This window comes from Schistocerca americana, chromosome 8, assembly GCF_021461395.2.
Source record: "Schistocerca americana isolate TAMUIC-IGC-003095 chromosome 8, iqSchAmer2.1, whole genome shotgun sequence".
NCBI lineage: Eukaryota > Metazoa > Arthropoda > Insecta > Orthoptera > Acrididae > Schistocerca > Schistocerca americana.
Window position 1 is genome coordinate 402919049 of NC_060126.1, and position 20266 is coordinate 402939314.

Genomic DNA, 20266 nt, shown 5'->3' on the forward strand with positions numbered 1-20266 from the left:
TGATAATAAAACTAATTGGTTAAACTGTTTACATCCATCTTCTATGTCCTACCTGAACTTCCCAAATCAGAACATTCTTACTTAAACAACGGTAAAACTTTTAGTCCGCTTGCTCGTTTCACTAAAACCATCAACATGAATTTTACTATTACGAGTGAATGATTAATTGTCACTTGCGCTAGATCTACAGTAAAGTAAAGTTTTAACGTTGAACGGCATTACCTTTTTAGTAACGGATTAACGATAAGCGAAGTTAACTTTGTGACTAACGTTGCGGTACACAGATATGTTACAGAACCGCATCACCCCTAGCCTATGGGATAAATACCTGCTGGAATGTACGACGTTAATGCAGGATGGCAGCAGACCGTATTATTCGTTTCGGACCTCTTGATAAGTAAGGAAGTGTGATTACGCATGTCAGTCACATCGCGATTACGGGCAGCAGGGGTTCACGCCTGAGCCTCAGGACGTGCGCTAGCAGCGCATGTCGGGTGTTTCAAGCGTCAACTTCGCGTCTTAATATCTCGGGATGTAATGGGAATATTGCGATGCAATCAACGCCATTGTGTGTGTGCCTTGTCAGCTATGGATTGCTGAAGAAAAAATATAGGAGGTCCATTTAAAAAAACATAAGTTTGTGTTAAAAAACACATATGCTTTCGTTTTAGAGTGTTTCCAAATATGTACATTCATGAGCCCCAGCCCTACATTGATACCGGTGAAAGTCGTTTTCCAATAGCTGTTATTGTTCCAGAGATATTTTGAGTGGACAAGATAGCTGGAACACCATATATATATATATATATATATATATATATATATATATATATATATATATATATATAGAGAGAGAGAGAGAGAGAGAGAGAGAGAGAGAGAGAGAGACAGACAGAGACAGAGAACGGCATAGTGTGCATTATCGTATCCAAGATAGCTCTCTCACATACACACACACACACACACACACACACACACACACACGCACACATATACATTACGCTTTCGAATAACGCATTTGGAGGGTAAGGTGAATCAACTTTGGCTACTCTTCGTTGTATTAGATTTCCTTAGTTTCCAAATTTCCTTCATCCTTTTAGAGTATTGTTCCGTTTCTTCTTGAGTCCACTTTCGTCTTATTGTTTTTTTTTCCTCTCCTGAAATTCTGCCTTTTGAACTACCTTTCTGAAAAGTGTTCTGTTTTCTATCGTGTTTATTGTAATTCCAGCGTTTTCCATGTCCTGTTCAGTCTCTATGAACCATGCGGGCTTGGATGTGTAGCTATTGAGAAATGTGAATACCTGCTTGGTTAGTCTGTTGTTATCCATTCTGAATATATGCCCTAAAACTGTAGTCTTCTCTTCCTCATTACATCAGGTAGTTTTTCAGTTTTCAAGTATAGCTCACTGTTTGGTCTTAACCTGTATTCAGGATTATCATTTCTTTTAGCTCCCAGTATTTTCCTTAAAATTCTTCTTTCGACCTTCTCTCGTTTCTCAAGATCTCTATCTCTTGTTAGCCTAAGTGTTTTGCCGCATACAGAGCTTCAGGTCTGGCGACTGTTTGGTAGTGCCTTAATTTCGTGTTCCAGGACGAGGATTTTTTGTTATAAACGTATTTGGTCATACGAAATACTCTTTCCATTTTGCGCAGTTTTCATTCTATAGCTGTCTTTTCTTTTGCATTGTATGTAATCCACTCTCCAAGGTATTTAAAGGAATCTGTTTTGTGTATTGTATTGTTGTGAACTGCAATATTTTGAGGAGCATCACAGATGTTTGTCATGAACTTTTTTTTCTCAAAGGATATTTGTAGTCCTACTTTGACTGCTTGTTTTTGCAGTTCTCTTATTTATTCTTGGGCATTGTCTAGCGAATCTGTAATCAGTGCCGTGTCATCTGCGAAGGCTAAACAGTCGACAGTGATCTTGTTTGGATTTCTTCCTTGTTGAATCCCTGTAGTATTGATGGCCTTCCTCCATTCTCGAGCTACCTTCTCTAACACACAGTTGAAAAGCAGAGGTGACAAACCATCTCTCTGTCGAACACCCAACTTTATTTCAAACGATTTTGAGAGCTCTCCCCTAAATTTTACTTTGGATTTTGTATTTGTCAAAGTTGCTTTAATTATTTCAGTTGTTTTAGTGTCGAGTCCCAATTCTTTTAAGCTAACAAGCAGTGTATTTCTGTCAATTGAATTATAGGCTTTTTTTAAAAATCCACAGAAGTAATTACATATTTTAAGTTCCTGATTTTCTCGTTTTTATTATATACAGGGTGAAAAGTATTTAAACCGACAAACCCTGGGAGGTTGTAGGGGACAACAAAACAAGTATTTTCCCCTAATGTCATTTTTTCCTATGAGGAGTATTTATACCGGTAGCGGAAGATTTCTCTGGCGGCAATTTAATTAAACCAACAAACACTTTTCCCTTTTTTATGACCAAGGGACAACACATTAACACAACCCAATTTCAATTACAGTAGCTTCTCAAAAATGCCTCCATTGACAAGTAAACAAAGGTTACTCCGTCGGATCATGTTCTGTTGACACGGGCAAAAACCCCAGGAGTATCCTGAATTGTTCCTGCTGCTGCTTCTATCCGGGCAACCAGATCCTCTTCTGGTGGAACAGGAAGGAGTTGCATAAACAAGGTTGCGCATCTCTCCCCACACAAAAAAGTCCAGAGGGGACGTATCTGGGGATCGAGCAGGCCATGGTACAGGATCACCTCTGCCAATCCACGTTTCTGGGAACCGTCGGTCCAGGAATCGACGCAGACGACGACTGAAATGTGCCGGCGCCCCGTCATGTTGGAACCACATGCGTTGTCTTGTAGGGACCGGGACGTCTTCCAGCAATTCTGGCAATGCTCTGGCGAGAAAATTGTAATAGTGCCTGTCATTTAATGGCCTAGGTAGCAGATACGGCCCAATTAAACAGTCCGCAACAACACTGACCCACACGTTAATGAAGAACCGCACTTGATGAGCGCTAGTAACTGTGGCATGTGGGTTACTCGCACTCCAAACATGCGAATTGTGCATGTTGAAGACTCCATCACGCCCGAGCGTTGCTTCATCGGTAGACAACACAGAGGATCGAAATGTATGATGCATTTCACACTGTTCCAGGTACCACTGCGAAAACTGTGCTTTGGGTGGATAATCAACTGGTTCCAGGTTGTGGACACGCTGTAAGTGAAATGGACCTAACAACTGCTCTCGAAGGACTGTTCTTACATTCGTCTGATTCGTTCCCATGCTACGCGCAATTGCACGAGTGCTGATTGAAGGATCCCGCTCCACATGCTGCAAGACAGGTTCCTCAAATTGCAGCATTCTTACCGTTCGACGGCGTCCCTGTCCAGATAATCTGCTAAATGACCCGGTCTCACGCAGAAGTTGGTGCACAGCAGCAAAGGGCCTATGGTGCGGGGTACGGCGATTAGGATATTGTTGTTGATAAACCAGCTGTGCAGCTCTTCCCTTGTGGTGCACTACGTAGTACGCACCAACCAAATCAGTGTACCCACTCCAGGTGTATCGCTCCATTAGTAAACAGAGACAATGAACTAATACACTGGTGGACAGCAGTTGCCTACAACTGAAGAGCGTAACACGCCCTCTAACAACTGAAGATCGTAATACGGCCTCCACCGGTTTAAATACTCCTCATAGGAAAAAATGACATTAGGGGAAAATATTTGTTTTGATGTCCCCTACAACCTCCCAGAGTTTGTCGGTTTAAATACTTTTCACCCTGTATAGTGTTGATACAAGTGTTAAGATTATTACCCATTCAATAAAATTACATTTTCCACTGCCCATTATTATTTGCTGAAAATCTGCTTTTGTTGTTGTTGTTGTTGTTGTGGTCTTCAGTCCTGAGACTGGTTTGATGCAGCTGTCCATGCTACTCTATCCTGTGCAAGCTTTTTCATCTCCCAGTACCTACTGCAACCTACATCCTTCTGAATCTGCTTAGTGTATTCATCTCTTGGTCTCCCTCTACGATTTTTACCCTCCACGCTGCCCTCCAATACTAAATTGGTGATCCCTTGATGCCTCAGAACATGTCCTACCAACCGATCCCTTCTTCTGGTCAAGTTGTGCCAAAAACTTCTCTTCTCCCCAATCCTATTCAATACTTCCTCATTAGTTATGTGATCTACCCATCTAATCTTCACCATTCTTCTGTAGCACCACATTTCGAAAGCATCTATTCTCTTTTTGCCTAAACTGTTTATCGTCCACGTTTCACTTCCATACATGGCTACACTCCATACGAATACTTTCAGAAATGACTTCCTGACACTTAAATCAATACTGGATGTCAACAAATTTCTCTTCTTCAGAAACGCTTTCCTTGCCATTGCCAGCCTACATTTTATATCCTCTCTACTTCGACCATCATCAGTTAATTTGCTCCCCAAATAGCAAAACTCCTTTACTACTTTAAGTGCCTCATTTCCTAATCTAATTCCCTCAGCATCACCCGACTTAATTAGACTACATTCCATTATCCTTGTTTTGCTTTTGTTGATGTTCATCTTATATCCTCCTTTGAAGACACTGTCCATTCCATTCAACTGCTTTGCTGTCTCTGACAGAATTACAATGTCATCGGCGAACCTCAAAGTTTTTATTTCTTCTCCATGAATTTTAATACCTACTCCGAATTTTTCTTTTGTTTCCTTTACTGCTTGCTCAATATACAGATTGTCTTACTCCCTTCCCAACCACTGCTTCCCTTTCATGTCCCTCGACTCTTATAACTGCCATCTGGTTTCTGTACAAATTGTAAATAGCCTTTCGCTCCCTGTATTTTACCCCTGCCACCTTTAGAATTTGAAAGAGAGTATTCCAGTCAACATTGTCAAAAGCTTTCTCTAAGTCTACAAATACTAGAAACGTAGGTTTGCCTTTCCTTAATCTTTCTTCTAAGATAAGTCGTAAGGTCAGTATTGCCTCACGTGTTCCAGTGTTTCTGCTTTTGACGTCTCAAATTGTTCACGAAATAAAAGCGTGCAAGTTTCAGATTAGTTTTGCTGTGCAATAATGGGGACGTTAAGCTCGGTGGTCCCGCTGGCACTGTTGCGGAGGAGTGGGCCATGTACCGCGGCCGGGTTTCTCCTTCTACCTTCTCTCTCAGCGTCATCAACCCCACAAACGTCACAATGTACAAACACACTTGTCACCTATACTGGAAGAGATGCCCTTTAGGTACAAGACAATCAAGAGACCAGTGGCGTCAGCTAAGAAGGCTTACTCCAACATCTGAGCAATAGCAGTGAAAAATAGTAATAAAGAAACCACACTATTCCAGTCGACTCAGACCGTGATTCATGAGAATCTCTGAAGTACGCCCCAGAGGAAATCACGTGGGACGTACAGGCACCGATGACCAAGCTGCCGCGCCCACGCCGTACTCGACACAGACGGACTTTGTGACCCACACGGCGTCACTTTTGGCTCTTTTTTTTCCCAGTCACAAGTGAGAGGTGTCTGACAGCCGCACACTGCCTACAGTTGAGCTGCTGCTCACCACTTTGTAACACAGCCTCACGAAGTGAGTGACAGGTAGATACAGCTGCGTCCTCACCCGCAAAAGTTGAAGTACATGACGTTTCCGTGGAGACGTCGCAGTATTTCAGAGCTAATATTTCAAACTGACATAAGGAATCGAGGTTCTGAATCTACGGAGTCAAAAGCTACAAAGCGAAATATGGGATTACAGCGCCAGTGGAATGTGATAAACTACGAATCGTTGCTTTTGCAATATCGTAACTATGGAGGGACTGTTGGTAACGTCGTGTACCAGTTGGCGCTGCTATTTTTTCAGACCTGAACAGGGCCTTCTAACATTCTGCATGGTGTCTGTTTGTTCTATATCGTGTCTCCCTACCACTTTCGCGAAACGACGCTCAGAGCGTGTTTTTTAGGGAGTTGACTGGTTTCAACCTGGGACCTGTTGCTGGTAAGGAGACACCAGACCACACATGACATGTAGAATTAAGAGTTCAGTGAGACTAGCGATGATATAACCAAATACTTAATGGTTTCTGCGTCAGCTCCACTGCACTCCCTGTAAAAGAATCTTAATACTAACTAAATTTAGTGGAAGGGGTTCAAGGCTTTCCTATTTTCAGTTAGCTGGTAAAATAACATCGAAAAAGCAGTTAAGTTTACCATTGGAAATTTTATTCTACTCACAAAACATTGTTTATAAATTGCACTATTGATAAAAGGAAATGTTTTAATACAGTATGGTAAAAACCAACTGCGTTCAACAAAAATGTGAACGAATATTCCCTGAATGGGTTTCCAAGTTCTACAATGGATCAAAGGATGACCTATGCCATATCACATCTATAATCTAGGTTTAAATTAAGTTTCACAAAAGAGAAAACTATCAAAATGGTCTACAGGGATCCTCAATTATCCTTAATTACTCATTTAACTTGTCGTAAATTACAGTGGCTGATGTGGCTTCTCAATAACTATATAACAGAAAAATCATCGCGTTTCAGATTTTTACTTCAAGTGGCAAATGTGAACACCATGAGGTTTAATTGACGATCGACACTAGTATTACGCAAAAAGGGGGTGTAACAGATGAGACTTCTGCAGTTCTGATTGAAGCTTTATGCGCTGTTATGCGGCATCGCGTGCGTTCATTACCTTGTCGGTGTTCGTCAGGTGGCGGCGGGCAGCACAGGTCCGCCCACCTTGCCGTCTCGGAAGCAACTCTCTCCTAACTTCTCCTTACTACAATTTACCAAAGTTGGATTAAAAAAACTATCTGGCTGTGTTTTCATCTGACCAATCAGGGTCTCAATGTTAACCTGAAGCTCCGCCTACAAAAATTCTGTCTATCCAATGAGAAACGTTATACTTTTCATGGTGGGGCAATGTTTTTAAAGTTTGCAACGTAACAGAGACGCGAAAAAGTCTCACGCTAAAACTTGCGAATGGGGTGGCCCTTTTTATGTTATCGTAAGATCTATACTGGTCTTCTGGAGGGCTCTATCTTTTAACATGGGCTGGGGGGTGGTCCTGACGTAACAGAGACGCGAAAAAGTCTCACGCTAAAACTTGCGGCTGGGGTGTGGTCCTAGCGGTTAGCTGGCGACGTGGGTGTCCGTCCCTTATCGTAGGGCCTTCTAACTTAACACAGTTCTGCTCTCGGCTTCTGTTCTCGTTTCTCCCCTCGTAACTGCGTCTTTCTCACGGTAGGTAGGTATGACATGCCTTCAGGCATTCTTGTGTTAGTCTGTGGTATTCCATTTGCTCACTCGTTACTCGTATTACTTTGGTTAATTTAATGTAACGATTTATTCGGAGCTATGTGACATACTACTGGATTTGCTTATCATGTCAGGGTTTTCATGGAAGGTGTTGGATTTGCCTGACACATTACAGCCTAATTCAGCTGATGCCAGTGGAAAAAGTTAAATAATTACGTGATCCACACCGTTTTGTTCGTAAAATAATAAAACAAGTCCACTGCTATCTCCTGCGACACATTTCCATCTGTTTGTATAATTAATTTGTTTCTGGGATAGTAAAATCCCAGTCAAAAATAAAAACGTGTGTGTGTGTGTGTGTGTGTATAACGTCTTTGTGTGTTGGTGTCAGACAGAGAGAGAGAGAGAGAGAGAGAGAGAGAGAGAGAGATATCTTGACATCAGATGCAGGTCTGGTTGAAGATCATTTTTCCACAGAAGCGACTTATTATTTGGCGCTACCCATGCCTCCTCTTCCACACATGTAACTTTTCACGACTAATTGTGAAAATTACTTCATATAAGTGCAGTATAACAGAGCCGTTGTTAGTCAAATTAGGTCATCGATGAGCCATCGGATTTCCCCCTCCCCTCTCGGCTCTGAGGAAGGCTAATTGCTCTGTGTATAAAATAGAGGGAAATTTAAAAAAAATGGGAACTTCAATTTTCGTGGTGTTTTTCCCACTCCTGGAATATTATTGTGGAAGCAGTTATCCTAAGTATGAACTAACGGTAAATTCAAAAATCCAGTTTGGCTATCCAACATGGTGATCAGGACATAATGCTGCAGCTGTGATATGACTTCAGAGTATATACTAGGAGAAAGGAAAGTAAGTTGCCTGTAGAGTCCCTCAGAGCAGTTAGGTCACTGTGAAATTCCTTCCTCTCTGTCCTATGTTAAGTAGTTCCCTTCTGACATCACCGTTTGTTTCAGTTTGGCCAGCATATATGTTATACAGCATCATAAACCCATCATAAACCAAGCCTCAGGACGTGGGTAGAGAGGAAGTGAGCCCTGACTGGGGAAGGTGCAGTGGGTTCTTTTAGATCTGTTAGGTTAGGTATATACTGCATCAGCGCAGATGTCGTGGTTGGGTAAGGGAAGGCTGTTAAAGTCTCGTTGGGAGAGGATGTGTAGAGTGTGGAGGTGTAGTGTTGAGGGGGAGGGGGGGAATACGCTCGAAGATACATGACAGACTGCAGAAGGGAAATTAGGGGATGGGTAGTGTCGAGTTTATGGGTAATTTAGGATATTCAGAGGTGTACAAAATGGAAAAGGAGGGAGAGCAATTTTGTAAGTTGGTAGAGGATGCAGTTGGGGAGGGTAAGCGGATTCGAAAGGCTAGGCAGAATGCATGATGTTCAACGATCTGTAAGGACGTGATAAAAGGAGGGAGGAGTGGAAGCCATGCCACATTTGCATGCCAGCCATCATTTATTGTTATTTCATTCTCCTTGTTCCTTATGGACAGCGGGTGGACTGTCCCCAGTTCTCAACTCTTCAGCCAAACGAATTTACAAAAATAAATTAAAGTTAGAAATGTAACCACACCTGCGGACTGTTTTCTATTTTAAATTAAAAATCAAACACAGACAATTAAAAAACGGAAATATACATATTTTAAAAAGACACTGAAGGAAGGTGAAATGCTTCTGATAAAAACACTGATGCACAGCACTTCCACTTAAAATCAGAAGGACCTGCAAAGATAAGGGTCTGTTAGACAGGAAACACAATGGAAGTGAGATGTCAGAGCTGAGGTGTTTAGTGGGAAATACAGTCAGTGGAAAAGGAGGAGGGTGAGGACGTATGTGCCGCATGGGTAGAGCAATGATTGTAAGAGGAAAGAGATGGGAATGGATGGACAGGGTAAGGAGAGAGGAGCCCTCAAGTGGAGTGGGACTGGTGGGGAAAAGTTGGTGGGAGGGATAACTATTGGTGTGGATTTTATCGTCTGGGAGAGGGAGCTGATTGAAGTTGTGTTGGGATAGGATAGGGAGAGTGTGGTGGGATGTATTTGTGAATGTGTGGCAGGATACTAGGGTTGGTGATCAGAGGGGAGACAATCGATGATTGGAATCTAGGAGGACGGACAGTATAGGAGATGCAGAGAGGTGGTCGATAGGGGTGAACAGGGATGGAAATTTGGTGAAATGGTAAGAGGACCCAGATTGAGGAAGATGAAGAGATGCGGAAGACAAAACAGAGTGCATGGCGTTCAAGGATCAGTACTGCTATTTTTTTTTTTTAATTTCAGTTCCCCAACTGGTGTGGGCTGGCAGCAGCATAGGTGCTGCTTTTCAGCCGAGAGACAGTGAGTACATAACACGAAGTCATTTAAAACAACATAAATGAGAAAATATGGCAGAACATAGATATAAAAAGGGGGAACTCAACAGAAGAGAGTATACAAAAGGGGGTGAATGTACTGTTATTTTTTCTTTATTGTTTTTTCACTCCCCAAAATGGGGTGGGCTGGCAGCTACACAAGACATTGCTCTTCAGCCAAGGGAGTTACAGAAATACATAGTCACATGGGAAAAGAACACATAACATAGAATGGTATAAATTGGTGAATAAACAAGAAAAAATAAATGAGTATAAATGGTAGATTTGAAAGAGTAGGAGGAGGGGAAGAAAAGGCAAAGGGGAGAGATGGTAGGGGGAAACCAGGAGGGGGAGGAGGGGGAGGTGGAGGGGAGAAGGAAAGGAGCTGGAAGCTGGGGGGGGGGGGTGAAAAGGAGACAGAAGGTGGTCTGTAGGGTAAAAGGAGGAAGAAGAGTAGGGGGAGAGGGAGGGAGCCCTGAGGAGGGGGAAGGAGGAATGATTAGATCTGGTAGGAGGGGTAGATGGAAGGCACGAGGACATCATCAGGGAGGGGGGTTGGCGGAAGTCACCTTGGGCGAGGGTATGGAGTGTGCGGAGATGAAGACCAGGTGGGACACTGTGGTACAGGTGCGGCAGTGGGCTAGGGTGGGAGAGGATGGGGGGAACCAAAGGATGAGGGGGATCCAGTTTGTGGGAGATGTAGAGGATCCGTATTCGTTCAAGGAACAGGAGGAGATGGGGGAAGGGAATCAGATCATAAAGGATCCACATGGTGGACAGGAGACGGATATGATAAGTGAGGCAGAGTGCATGGCACTCAATGATTTGGAGGGATTTGTAGTATGTGGGGGGGGGGGGGGGGAGATCCAAGCAGGGTAGGCATAACATAGGATGGGGTGGATGAGGGATTTATAGGTATGTAGGATAGTGGAAGGGTCTAATCCTCATGTTCAACCATTTGAGGAGACGCAGACGGTTAGATGCCTTGGGTTGGATGTACTGTTATTTTTTTCCTTTATTGTGATTTCATGCCTCAGTTGAGGTGGGCTGGTAGCGGCCTGCATACACTACTCTTCGGCCAAAAGGCACAACATACATACCCGGAAGGTACAAAAACATAAAAAATACGGTAAACACGAGATGAAACACTGCACAAGAAAATCAGAAGTCGTTCGACGGAAGACACTGTAATGAAAGGTGGCACCAGTTGAAAACAGAAGAAGATATCCAGATGGAGACATGAATGTGGTAGAAAACACTGACTAAGACACTGTCCACAAATGGAGAGACACTGACGCACGGAAAACACTGATGATGGGAGGGTGGGGACTGCCTCCAGGTGAAAGGGAGAGGTAGGAGGGCGGAAAGGGGGGATGGAGCCAGTGGGAGAAAGAAGAGAGAGTGGGAGGGAGGAGAGGAGGGTGGTTGGGAGAGGGGTGGAAGCGGGAGACATGGGAGAGAGGAGGGGAAAGGAAGGGGAGAGAGGGAGCCCTGGGGGAAAAAGAGGGGGAATGGGAGGGGAGAGTCAGAGCTGGTAGGAGGGGTAGATGGACGGGACAAGGACATCATCAGGGAGGGGGAGTTGGCGGAAGCCACCTTGGGAAAGGGTATGGAGGGTGTGAAGATGGAGAAGCAGGTGTGGGGGATCGAGCTTGTGGGAGGTGTAAAGGATTCATACCCATTTGAGGAAAAAGAGAAGGTGCGGGAAGGGAATCAAGTCGTATAGGATCTGTGTGGGGAATGGGAGACAGATGCGATAGGCAAGGCAGAACGTGTGGCATTCAATGATTTGGAGGGACTTATAGTAGGTGGGAGGGGCAGAGATCCAGGCAGGATGGGCTTAGCAGAGGAAGAGGCAGATGAGGGATTTATGAGTATGGAGGATGGTGGAGGGGTCCAGACCCCATGTGCAGCCAGAAAGGAGTTTGAGGAGGTGGAGTCGGGAGCATGCTTTGGCTTGGATCATCCGGAGGTGGGTGTTTCAGGAAAGGTGACGGTCAAGGGCGACACCAAGGTACCTGAGGGTTGGGGTGAGGTGAAGGGGATGGCCATAGATGGTGGCTGAAGGAAGGGGTGCTTTTGCCTACAATGATTGCCAAGGTTTTGGAAGGATTGACCTTGAGCAGCCACTGGTTACACCAAGTGGTGAACCGGTCAATATTGGATTGGAGAAGGTGCTGGGAACGTTGCAGGATGGGGCGAGGGCAAGGAAGGCAATGTCATCAGCGTACTGGAGAAGATGAATGGTGGGTTAAGGTGGCAGCATGTCTGCCGTATATAGAAGGTAGAGAAGAGGGGAGAGGACAGAACCTTGGGGCGCACTGGCGGAGGGGTAGAAGGTGTAGGAATCCATGTTATGGATGGTAACATAGGAAGGATGGTGGGAAAGAAAGGAGACGATCACATGGACATATTTAATAGGAAGGGCGAAGGAAGCTTGAAGAGGAGACCAGAATGCCACACACGGTCGTAGGCACGTTCAAGGTCGAGAGAGAGGAAGCTGGCGGAGTGACAGGAGGTGAGTGAGGTGGAGGAGAAGGTCATCGGCAGAGAAGGATGGTCAAAAGCCACAATGGGTAGCGGGTAGGAGGTGGTGCTGGTGGAGATGCTGGTGGATGTGTCGGGTGAAGATGGATTCCAGGACCTTGCTGAAGACTGAGGTAAAGCAGATGGTATGGTAGGAGGAGACAGCGGATGGCGGTTTGTCAGGTTTGAGGAACATCAGCATCCGGGAGGTTTTCCCAAGGTCAGGGTAGAAGTTGGTGGACAAGACCACATTATAAAGCCTGACCAGGGTGTAGAGGAAGGAGGTGGGAGCTTCACAGAGATGATGATAGGTAACATGGTCGTGACCGGGAGTGGTGTTGCGTCTCATGCAGAGTGTAGAGATGATATGTTGAGTAGTGATTGGGGCATTGAGTTCAGTGTGTGTAATGTTGTGCAAGTACTGGAAGCCAGAAGCGAGGGGCAGAGGTGTCAGTTCGATCGCGGACATCAGGGAAGATGGAATATTCGAACTAGGGATCGTCAGGGAGGGTAAAGACGTTGGAGAGGTAAGAAACAAAGTGGTTGGCCTTACTAAGGTTGTCAGGAAAGGGGTGATCATCATGAAGGAGAGGGCAGTAGGGAGGAGATCTGGTAAGGCGGCGGAAGGCTGACCAGTACTTAGACGAAGTGATAGGTAGGGTAGCATTTAGACCGGTGCATGTCTGTCACCAGTCCCGGCGTTTCTTGGCCACGAGCAAGTTTCGGAAGCATCGTTGGAGTTGCCGGTGATGTTGTAGCATGGATGAGGATGGCGTGCAGGGGTAAAGTGGGACGGCGATGGTAGGGATGTGGGCCTCTAGGGCCTCATACAAGGTCTGCTGGAGAAAGGAGGTGGCACGGGTAACGTCATCAGGGTGTTTGTAGACGAGGGGGTGGCTATCGATCGAGGTAGTGAGGGTATCCCGGTAGGCATTCCAGTTGGCACGGGAAAAGTCATGGACATATTTCAGGGGATGATATATGCGAGGGTCGCGATGGGGGCAACGACCATCTGATATGGTGAGTAGGACAGGGAGATGGTCACTGCCAAGGAGGTTAGGGGAGGCCAGGACAACATCAGGAGTGGTATTGGATTTTCGGCAGGTGTGCTAGGGAATGGCAACGAGGTCACCATGGAGGGTGGAGAGGAACTGATGCCACTGCCATAGCTGGGCAGCGGAACGAGTATGGATGTTTCGGTCAGCAGCGATGACCTAGGAGGAGAAGATATGGTCGAAGTGGGAAAGGAAGTCGAAAGGAATAGGGGCAGACGTGGCGCAGGTAATGGTAAGACCAGGGAAGAAGAGACTGAGGATCAGGGGTTCCGTGGGGTCAGGAAGGAGGGGTTTGAGCCGAACAGGGATCTGGCGGTGGTGGCCAATGGCTATCCTGCCACGTGCTATCGGGAGGGGATTGTTGGACTGGTGAAGGAGGTAGGGCGACATGTGTATGGGATGTTGGGGCTGGAGAAAGGTTTGGTTCAGAAGGAAGGCATCTATGTGATGGGTCTTGAGGGTATGCATAAGGAGGTTCTTGTTAATGGGAAGTGAGCAGATGTTGTTGAACAAAATATGGTGCTGTCGTGCCATGGTGGTGTTTAAATGAGGGTGTCAAGGCAGGAGAAGGTAAAGTGGGATAGGTTATGGGAGTAGCTAGCGAAGGAGTTGAGGTGAAACATGGAACGGGCAGCTAGGAAGCTCTGTTGGAGGGTATGGGGGTGCTCAACATTCTGATGGACAATGGTGACGAATCTGATGATGTTCTCGGCTGTGGGGAGGGGGCAGAGGGTGTTGCCAGGAGGGGTGGGATCATCAATGGGACAGATGGCAACAGTGAGTTCGGGAGAGACAGGTAGCCGAGCCTTAAATTTTTGGGAGTAGGTGGGATGAGGAAGGCTACATGCGTTGCAGGTGGGGAGGGGGGTGATTCAAGGTTAGGACACTGCCAGAGGAAATGTGGCTGATTGCAGTGAGGGCAGAAGGGGGCCTCATGACACTCAGATGTTTGGTGCGCATTGTACTGGAGGCACCACTCAGCGAATGGACTGGGGAGGGGAATGGGAAGGGTCGACTTTGTAGCGGCGGTTAAACAACAGGGCGCCCTCTTTGAGGAGACGGTCAATGGAAGGGGCAGACTCTGAGAAGAGCCGCATGAGGAAGGTATGGCCGGTGGAATTATGGATGTGGTGGGCTGCACGGATTTCAAGGTGGGGATGGGCGTTAAGCTCCGCCAACACCTCCTCCATGATCACTGGGCTAAGCTGAGTGATCACAGCGGTGAGGGTTGGCGGGCGGCTTTTTGGTTGAGGTTGGTGAGAGGAGGGGGAGGATGGAGCAGGGGTGAGGGAGGCATTGGGGCCAAAGTGGATATGGGGGTGGCCAGGATATCAGTATGGAAAATAGGGCTGGGGAGGAGATAAGGACAGAGCCCATATGGGGTGTAAGGAGGGAGATAGGGTAGTACTTCCAGAGAAGTATGGTAAGGTAATGGGCTTCCAGGAGGGATGGGTCAGGATTGGATACTATATACTGTTAAGAAGAGGTAGGAGAGGAGGCTGAGGGGAGAGTAGGGGAGGAGGTGGCGTGAGCCGTGACATCCATGGCATCAGGGGGTGGGAGAGGAGGTAGAGGCTGTGACTTCTTAGGGATGGAGGAGGCAGAGGTGCGCTAGGGTGCTTAACCACAGTGGTGGGGTGACAGGAGGGTTAGGGGACGGGAGCGACTGGAAGATAGCGGGAGGAGGCAGGTCCCGGTAATGGTGAGATGATGGCATGGGTAGTGGCCCATTGAGCGACCACCCTGGCGGGGGGCAGAGGAGCTGACGTAGTGGCAGGGGTGGGGGGAAGGGGAGGGAAGGGATCGAAGAGGGCGAAGGGGTTTGCTGAGCCGGAGCTGGAGTGATAGCAGGAGATGGAGCAAGAAGGGGTGTAGAGGTTGTAATGGTGAGCAGGGGCGATGTATTGGGGAGGGGGCGACTGCACACACCAAGTAATGGTGGTGACGGCGGCCGATGGGAATGTGTAGACTATTGCAGTTGTGGTGGCTTGGTTGTGGGGGTAGTCATGGTGAGGGATTTCCAGTGGAAAACTGAAACAAAACGGGACGACGACAGAGATGAAATTCAAACAAAGCTGACGAGGGCTGCTGGGCTGCTGGAACTGGCGAGGGCCACTGGCATAGTGGGGCATGGCTGGAATAGCTGGAATGGCTGGAACGACTGGGCTGCTGCTGCTGCTGGAATGGCTGGGCTGCTGCTGCTGCTGCTGGGACTGGCGAGGGCTGCTGGCGTAGCTGGACCTGGCTGGCATGCCTGGAAACTGGCTGGACTGCTGGCATCACAAGAGCTCGAAGCTGAACCTGGCACTGGCATCACTGCTGGGCTGGTAGCGCACATTGGCTCTGGTGTCGACGCATCTCAGGGCTGTCTTTAGCCGGCGTCAATCTGTGTAATATATTCATGACTGTAACCGATCGGAAGTTCAAAATGGCTCTGAGCACTATGGGACTTAACAGCTGTGGTCATCAGTCCCCTAGAACGTAGAACTACTTAAACCTAACTAACCTAAGGACATCACACACATCCATGCCCGAGGCAGGATTCGAACCTGCGACCGTAGCAGTCGCACGGTTCCTGACTGCGCGCCTAGAACCGCGAGACCACCGCGGCCCCGATCGGAAGTGGGTGGTAATTCAAACTGTCCATATTCCACATCAGTTTGTACCTAAGGAAATGTGAAGTTTCTCTCCAGGTGTGGTCTTATGCTTGTTACAACAAATATTGCACCAACAACATTGAATCTTGTGTTGAAATCGGAGAATAAACTACAAAATAATCAAGTTTTCACATAAATCGCAGAATTTCCGCATCAAATCTACCCCCCCCCCCCACCTCCCTCCTCCCTTCCCCCTACCGTAGCTGCCCATTCAACAAATGACATATGATAGCAACTACGTAACAGAATTTCACTTCTAAGGTCTCCAACCCTGCTATATGTTCCACATTCACATCAGACGTCGCCATGGAATTTATGAATGGAGACAGTTGACATACACACAAAAAGTCATTGAATGTACATCGAAATTCTGCGGTATTGCGTGAAATCTATGAATATTGGACCGACAGCATAGAATTTTGCATTGGGAAACAGTCAATATCCTTCAAATTAGCACGTTAAGGTGTACTCAAATTTTTCACTCATCCAGACACAGTGCATAATAGCCCCGAAAAGTTCGAGAATGGACGTCAGTGCAATGTATTTTTTGAAGAGGACCACAGCTAGCAGAACAGTTGGAAACTACACTGAGGAGGCAAAGAAACTGGTACACCTTCCTAATATCGTGTAGGGCACCTGCGAGCATGCAGAAGTGCACAATACGACGTGGCATGGACTCGACTAATGTCCTCTGGAGGGAAGTGACAGAGTGAATCCTGCAGGGCTGTCCATAAATCCGTAAGAGGACGCCTCTTCTGAACAGCACGTTGCAAGGCATCCCAGATATGCTGAATAATGTTCATGTGTGGGAAGTTTGGTGGCCAGCGGAAGTGTTTAAACTTAGAAGAGTGTTCCTGCAGCCACTCTGTAGCAATTCTGGACGTGTGGGGTGTCGCATTGTCATGCTGGAATTGTCCAAGTTCTTCAGAATGTACAATGGACATAAATGGATGCAGGTGATCAGATGGGATGCTTACATATGTGTCACCTGTCAGAGTTGTATCTAAACATATTAGGCGTCCTATACCCCATACTGCTCCAACTACATATTCCCCATACCATTACAGAGCCTCCACCAACTTGAACAGTCCCTTGCTGACATGCAGGATCCGTGGGTGAATGAGGTTGTCACCATACGTGTACACATCTATCTGCTTGATACAATTTAGAAAGAGCCTCATCCGACTGGGCTAAATATTTCCAGTCGTCAACAGTACAATGTCGGTGTTTATGGGCTCAGGCGAGGCATAAAGCTTTGTGTGGTGCAGTCGTCAAGTGTACATGATGGCCCTTCAACTCCGGAAGTCCATATCGATGATGATTCATTGAATGGTTCACACGCTGACACTTGTTGATGGCCCAATGTTGAAATCTGCAGCAACTTGCATAAGAATTGCACTTCCGTCATGTGGAATGATTCTCTTCAGTCGTCGGTGGTCGCTTTGGTGCAGGATCTTTTGCTGGCCGCCACAGTGACCGAGAATTGATGTTCTACTGGAATCCTGATGTTGACAGTACACTCGTGAAATAGTCCCCCCTTCATCGCTAGCTTGGAGATGCTGTGTCCTATCGCTTAAGTGCCGACTATAACACCACATTCAAACTCACTTAAGTCTTGATAACCTGCATTGGAGCAGCGCCAGACACTTGTTGTCTTATACAGCCGTTGCCGCCGCAGCGCCGTATTCTGCCTGTTTACATATCTCTATATGTGAATACGGATGTTTATACCAGTTTATTTGCCGCTTCAGTGTAGTATGCATTGTTCTAACAAATTGGTAGTACTATCTATTGAGTGATCGTGTTAAGATGTTCCCATTTCTGTTAAAGGTCTAAAGCCATAACAACTAGGAAAGTGAGAGCTCCAAACACATTTTTGACCACTACTGGTGCTAAAGATGCAAGCTGATAGTGTTACTGTATTATAGAGTGTAAGAGGGTGTCACTCTGACGAATTTCTTTTAAACTGTACATGAGTGAGAGAGTGATGGGAGGGTAATCGATAATACTGGTACGATGCACCCTCTGCTATACACTGTACAGATGTTTGCAAAGTATTTGTTTTGTTGTTAGATGTGTGTAGGCGACGAAGTTGTCTACAAGGAGTGAACTGGAGGCAGGTCTGACTGTAAATAAATCTACTAGCACACATAAATAGTACTATAAATCATATACACTGTCACCAGAAACATTATCTACAGTAAAACTAGCAGTAAGCATCTGAAGTGAGTGTATTGCAGGCTCAGATTCATTTACAGGATTAATTAAGGGAAGTAACAGGCAAGTTCCAACTTGACCACACTGATACCAGATGGAATAGCACTGGTGAAACTCAAAGACTGGTAACTAGCATTGTAAAGCATGCAATGCTCATGTGGGGAGGGAGTGGTGAGAGTAGTATGGATGATGTAGTTTGGAAAGAATTTTGTTACAGTTGACAGGTATTTGGTTTGACATTGTGGCACAGTTTGGAAGCACTTTGATGAACTGTTTTTTGTTGTAACATGTATGAGGTGAAGTGTTATGCAGTCTCCAATGATCAGTTTCATGCTTCAAATAAATTTTTCAAAGTCCAATCTTCATCTGAAATATTTCAGATTTATCAGAACACTTCAGAGGCAATCTCTGCTATGTATATGTAGCGTGTTATTCGAATGTGTCAATCCAGCATAGTACACCATTTAGCAGGCAATGGTAATTCAATGATGTCACTACAGCCATGGTTATAAGCTTGGAATCCAAGATGGCACTCAGTGACTTCTTCTGTCACATCAAAATCCAAGATGGCTGAGCTGGGGACGTGAGAGCAGTCCAAAATAGTTGTTCCAGTCTCCATGGCAGTGCAGTCATCTACCTCTCTTCCCCTCCCCCTCCCCCTCTCCCAAGGCGTCCAGGATTGTGCTCTGTACTTTACAGTGAAAGGTTGATCGTCATCATGCAGCATCGTTAGAGGTCAACCACTTCCAGGCAGAAAGAAATGATTCACACACTGAATTGTAAGTGAGCTGTGAGGGCCGAGAGTTGTGAACAGTAGTTGCTGGAGTGGTGGAAAACATCTGCTTTTGGACTTCCCACATTTTTATCTTAGGGACTATTGACCTTTGTCAGAGGCGTGGGGGATTGGTGGGCGGGGGAATCTAATGACTTATCGCCAGTGACAGCGCCATGCAGAGAGACACCACCTATGCACTACTCATTCGATTGTGTAACCAGAAGTAGGTTACAGAAGTTCATGGTAAGCTGTGCAGAGACAGATGCTCTCAATCATACTCAACTGGAGTCACGCCGACTGTCACTGGCTGGTGATGGCCTGACTCCTGGCTGATGGTGTGCCGGATTGTGAGGCAGCAGCAGCATGGTGAGTGGAATTAAACTTAACGCAAGCCGTCTCCAAACTCAAGTGTTTGAATTATGCTGTCAGAGGACTGTGGGAATTGTTCAACCACTGGGCAGCTGGAACTTAACTGGGGACAGTCACAGTTTGATTTTAACTTGAGGGAAATGTGGGTTTACGATGCTGTATGACATAGATGCTGGCCAAACTGAAACAACTGTTTAAATGGGCGTGTCAGATGGTAATTGTTTGACTTAGGTTAGCACTCCGTCTTCAGGCCACAAGTGACCCATCCGACCGCCGTGTCATCCTCAGCTGAGGATGCAGAGAGGAGGGGTGTGTGGTCAGCACACCACTGTCCCGGTCGTTATGATGGTTTTCTTTGACCGGAGCCGCTACTATTCGGACGAGTAGCTCCTCAATTGGCATCGCGAGGCTGAGTGAACCCCGAGCAACAGCGCATGGTTGCCCGGATGGTCACCCATCCAAGTGCTGGCCACACCCAACAGCGCTTAACTTCGGTGCTCTGGTGGAAACCGGTGTATCCACTGTGGCAAGGCCGTTGCCTGACTTAGGACAGGAAGGGTGGAATCTGACAGTGGCCTGACTGCTGCAAGTAGCCCTGCAGATCTCTAATAGAAAGTTACTCATCTTTTTTCTACCACCTAGGATTCTGACATCGTAGGAGAGCTGTACCACTATCTCCTGGTCGCTGTGTTGGATTGTCATCTTACAATTTTTAATTTCTCGTCAGTGGTCTAGTGGTTCTAGACGCTCAGTCCGGAACTGCGCGACTGCTACGGTCGCAGGTTCGAATCCTGCCTCGGGCATGGATGTGTGTGATGTCCTTAGGTTAGTTAGATTTAAGTAGTTCTAAGTTGTAGGGGACTGATGACCACAGATGTTAAGTCCCATAGTGCTCAGAGCCATTTGAACCAATTTCTCGTCAATTTGCACCTAGGAAAACAACTCCCATCTGCAATAACATCATAGGAGTGGTGGAAAACATCTGCTTTTGGACTTCCCACATTTTTATCTTAGGGACTATTGACCTTTGCCAGAGGCGTGGGGGATTGG

At 46.3% G+C, this 20266-nt stretch overlaps 1 pseudogene; it reads right to left on the minus strand.

Moving 5' to 3' along the window:
* Positions 1 to 19638: 19638 nt before the first annotated feature.
* On the minus strand, positions 19639 to 19756 carry LOC124546036 (annotated as a pseudogene).
* Positions 19757 to 20266: the final 510 nt, after the last annotated feature.